Source organism: Gavialis gangeticus, unplaced genomic scaffold, assembly GCF_001723915.1.
Source record: "Gavialis gangeticus isolate Ggan-Ray unplaced genomic scaffold, GavGan_comp1, whole genome shotgun sequence".
Classification (NCBI taxonomy): Eukaryota; Metazoa; Chordata; order Crocodylia; family Gavialidae; genus Gavialis; species Gavialis gangeticus.
The window spans coordinates 121,239,592-121,244,896 of record NW_017729024.1 but is presented as its reverse complement, the minus strand read 5'-3'; the positions used below and the strand labels follow the sequence as shown (position 1 = coordinate 121,244,896).

Genomic DNA, 5,305 nt, shown 5'->3' with positions numbered 1-5,305 from the left:
AGGGGAGAGGAAACACAAATGCCACGAGCTTCTTCACAGCAGTGCCCCTAGCCATGCTGTGGGTGGGAACTGGGGGAAAACACAGCTATATACAGTGGCCCCCCCCTCCACAGTCACATGACCAGTGAGCACAGACTCAGCCTTTCTAGGCATTGGTCCAATCACTATGGCATCAGTTTCCTTCTCCCCACCCATTCCCCACCATCCTGGATTGGCCCATTGTCCCCTGTCCCCCAAGACTGGGCCTGCCATCCCCTGCTCCCCCCCTGCACCCTAGATCCAAGCTCACCCCTGTCCTGCTTGCCCACCCCAGCTTACTTTCAGCTGCTGGGGTTGTCTGTAGGAGCAGGCAAAGAAGGAGAATGGGGCACCCCTTGGGCACCCCACTGCCTGGCTCAGCCCAGAGAAGAGTGGCAACTTGACAGCAACTGCTGCAGTACCCCTTCCACCTTGGCTTACTTGGTGCTGTCCCAGGAAAGCAGGCAGGAAAAGGGAACCTGCTTGCCTGGCCACCACTGCTTTCTGGGCTGGATGGGTGACCACAAGTATGCTGGGGGACACAGGGGGCATGGGTGAGTCATGAAGACTGGGGGAGGGGCAGGGAAGAACTCCAAGGGGCAAAGCCCCAGGGGTGGTGAGGAGCCTGGACTAGAATGGGGGGGAGGGGGGAATTCTTACCATTCAGTCAAGGCCCCTGCTGTTTTCAACATGTGACTGTTCCAAACTTGAGTTAGCACTAATACCAATCAACATTCGAGCAACTCAAAGGGCAACATGCAACATTTGAGCAACTCAAAGGGCAACTCAAAGGGCCCTAACATGCCCCTTCTCTAACCAGCCAATGCTAATATCAGTGCAGCGTCCCTGGTGATCCACCAACCTACCCATGGACAAGTAGCCCTTTGGTACATACTCTGAGGTAAGGTGAATGGGGACAGGACAAATTTCCTGCACAAATCCACTGTAGGAATACCCACTTAATGGCCTGGTGCCTTGATGACTGTTCCCACTACAGATTTTTCAGCCCAAAGTTGATAGTTCAGGATTGCAAGCTTGCAAAGTGTGACCACTGCCAAGGCAGCTCCAGGGAGAGCTTGGCACAAACCTCAAGGAATGTGGGCAACACATTTAAAGGTTCTGTGGCAACTACCGGTTGTCCCAGATTTGGAACATAATCCAAACTCAGTCCTTGGTCCACCTCCTTCTTCCACTCCTCCCCACCCTCAGCCAGAAGTATCAGTCTGCCTTGTGTAGCTGGTCAGTAAAAGCCTGCAGCATCTGGTAATTTTCAGAAACCATCTTCAGCATTGACTCCTTTTTTCACCTCCCTCATTGTCATTGCTGCACAACCATCTTCTATAGAAGTGGTTGAAATTCTACAAATGCAGAACTCTGCTGATCTATTCATCATGCATGTTTCTGGCAGTGAGAAGATGGAAAGATGGAAAAATGGTGCAAAATTAATGAACTACAAGAAAGTGTTGCTTCTTTTTTTCTCCCTCCCAACCACACAAAAAAGGGAAAAGCATGAGAGACAGCAGGAGTTGCTGGAATCTAAGCACAAGCTCCCACAGTGAACTGAAAAAAATGTTCTCTACACCAGGTGATACCATGGGGAACACTGAATTGCCTATCCACTGCATAACACATATTTTACCAATATAATTTCTTGTCATGCAGATGCACTCTGCAGGCAAAGGCAGCCAAGGATAAAATGCTGGCATAAACATTACCAGTAAGCCTTTTCTGTGTAGACAGGGATGTAGTCTTAGTGCCACATTTTCAACATAAATTGAAAGGAAACAAGTTACTGTCAAGAAAGTGATCAGCAACAGGTCACTTCCCCAGCATACCTGGATGTAGTGGGTCATGAAGAAATTTGGACAGTACTTAAACAATCAGCTGCTATTTGGGAGTTCTCTGAGCTGGAGGCTATTCTACTGCCTTAGCTGTTAATATGTGTCTCTTACTAAAGCAGTAAAGTGGGAAATATCTGCACCAGGTAAACATAAATTTAGTAGGCAAGAGCTTTAAGTCTTTGTCCCTTCATTTCTCCCTCAACAAGAAAAATGTACTTGTACAATTCAGTGGTCAGATTTTCAGCTGGTATAAATCTGCACAGGTCTATTAGAGTCAACAGAGCTACACAGATTTGAGAACCTGTCTCTGTATCTCTCCTGACTGCTCAGGAGGCATCAGAATATGTAAAGTACATGTTCCTTGTTCTTTTTCATGCTCTGTACATGTATCTCTGTACACCTCCCACACCTACAGTGATAACAGCATTTTCTTTGCCCCAAATGGTATTGCATTCCAACCCCATATTGGTTTCTCAGCTGCTTGATAATCTATAAAAAGTCCACTCTTCCCATAGAGCCTCCTATGTTCAGAGGCTTTTTGCTGCCATATAATCTGCCAATGCCTGGGTGGGATGGAGTCACAAATGATACTTCTAGTATGAGGGTGGGTGACTTTACAGATGCTATGAAGTAAAGTGTAAATGAAGCACAGCCTCAGTACCCTTGTAAGACTCCAACTCATGCTACACAGCTTTGAATGGCTCAATGCTGCAGAAAAGCCAGCGAATAGCATTTGGTACAAATCTATCAGATGCTGCTGGACTGGTATTTATGGACACTTATCACTCAGTCTGAATTGCAGTGATCTTAATATGCTGTATTAACTTCCGCTTGTGTGGAAATCTTTAGCATTTCTGAATGATAAAACCAAAGTCTTACAGTTGTAAATTTCTCTTAAAGAGAAAACGTTCAGTGCATGATTTGGTTTGAATGGCATAAAATGGAGTAAATGTCTCTGGCAATAAGGATTCTCATTGCCTCTAAATTAGTGTATATTTGATGTACATAAGAAAAAACTCAGCAAATCTAGGTGCTATTTAAAAAAGTGACCTCTCCCCCATTTCTTCAGTAAACATGATTTGGCCAGAAATCTAGTATAAAAAAAAATTAAGACAAATTCCAAATAAAACCCCAGATCGAAACAAATACAATGAAAAAGCTATTATTCCCTGCTGTTTCCCTGTGATCCTTAAGATGTTTAAGTTACAGCATAGTTTGTAAGACAGATAGTTTTAATGTGAACCTAAGACTGAATTTCAACTTCATAGGTCAGCCACTTGTAGTAATTATATAGGGGAAAAAATCATGCTGTCTAACCACAAAATGAGTTACCAACACATAAGGATTATTCAGCATGCCTATCTCTGCACAGACATTTTCTCTATGTGGAGCTGCATTCTTATGTATTTTACTGACATTCAATAACAAATTAATGTGAATGGAAGGGAAAAGAAACCTTGTTCAAGATCAAGGAAAAAAAGTAAATAATATTTTCAAATGTTACAGAATTCAAAGCTTAAAAAAAAATTCAAATTTTTCTCTTAATGGAGCAAAAAGCCTATAATTTGAAGGAACATTTTAACATGCAGAATTGCCACCTTCCCTGTTGCAAATTGCCAACAATGGTATAATTTATTACCATGGGTTTATTACTGTCAAATCAGTTCTCTGTCAATCTTTTTCTGCCCCCAAAATACCTCTAGTCCTTATCCCTGCCCACAGTGATTTGAGGCAGGGTTGAAAATACTTTCCACTTAGAAAAGACCGTATAAAGCTTTCAATTTGTGGATCAGCTTCAATTAAAGTTGCATATTTGCTAATTTGCTAGAGTGGGTTTTTTTAAATGACTATATTTAACATTCCATTTGTATAAGGAATAATTATACCATCCTTGTGAGCAGGATACTTGGTATTGCACAGAATGGAAAAACTGACACTGCTTCCCACTCTTGGCAGCATTCAGTCCACATATTCTCGCCTACCTTAGCTCAATCTAGAGATCTATTCAGCCAGCTTCCTTCCGTTCAGCTCCCCCCCACCCCGGTTTATTATTACTTAGGGCATATAGTGTTTTAATGCTCAACATCCTTCATGAACAAAAATTAGTCCTCAGAAACTTTAAGGTACGTTAATATGGAGCATTTTTTGTTTTATTTTACAGCTTGGAAAAATAGACAGAAAGTCAGGATGTGTCCAAAATTGTAGAAGCCACTGGAAAAGTCAGAATGAGATCTCAGGGCTTTCTAATTCCCAGAGCCACACTTGGGCCATAACCACCTCATGGCTCCCTGCCAAGGAAATCAAATAAAAGGTAGAACCACAAATAAATGTGATTTTCATATCAAACATTCTGTGACTTCCTTGTTTTGCTACATGAAGTGCCTGCTTGGTGTTTCTTGCTGTAGATCTTTGCATTCACCAGAGATTTGGAGCAAGATTTCTGCAAGCTGAAAATGAGTGTAATTCCCCTGTATTAGTAATGACCATTGCAGATTGTTTGGCCAGTGGGCATGTCACCCCAGAGTGATGGCTAGAAAATAGTATTTAAAGATTTGTTTTTGGGAATTGGCTTGTAGGTAAAATATATATGCATTATAATAATGGTCCAGGGTAACAGCAAGGGTTAATTGATTTCTAAAGCCTGGTTGTCTCAGTTTCACAGCCTCCAAGGCAAACAGGGTATGTAACTCAGACAAGCAACAAGGCCAACAGACATACACATAGGATGGGGAACTGTGGGCATGTACCATACTGTTCCAAAACATGAGATAAGGTGGCACCAGCTCATGAAGCCCAATAGTGGGGGACCTGAGAGCTCCAGTTTTGGAGTAACAGACCAAATTAGGAGGATACCAGGAAAGCCCAAACTAGGATGTGTACATGTGATGGGCTTGTGAAACAAACAAATATGCTAACAGGACAGAACGTGGACAGTATGACAACCACAGAAAGACCAATCAGCCATAGCCACAGATGAAGGGAGGGGAAAAGAATACAAAAGAAAGGACTTTAGAGCAATAAAAGGTCCCCAAGAGGGGAACCCATGGCACATGGACAGAAGGCATACCACCAGCCCGTCTCATTCACCCCACTGCAGGGGAAAGGGGTGGCCCTCAGCAGTGGTGATGCATAGGGGATGCATGGGGGTGTACGTGCAACCCCTGAGAGTGCTGGTGAACCCCCTGACAGCCAGCATTCCCTGCTTAGCTGATGGGGGGGGGCAGGCAAGAGCACTGGTGCCCTCCTTGAGAGCACCAGCCAGGGAGTGGATGTGCCAAGAGAAGCAATCCCCGTGGTTCCCCTGCAGCCAATCATGCAGACCCAAAAGTGCCATGCCACTGGCACTTGCGGGTTGACACAATACTTCCGGGTCAGCGTGATTGGCCACAGAGGGACCCCAATGGTTGCTGACTGGCTGCTGGGGTGGCAAGTGCCCCCCCCCCCCC

The 5,305-nt window shown here is 44.2% G+C and overlaps 1 protein-coding gene across 1 annotated transcript in view; it reads right to left on the bottom strand.

Moving 5' to 3' along the window:
* The window catches only part of GLIS3 (GLIS family zinc finger 3), a 441,718-nt gene that overhangs the window by 94,253 nt on the left and 342,160 nt on the right, over nt 1–5,305 (bottom strand). The window lies entirely within an intron of this gene.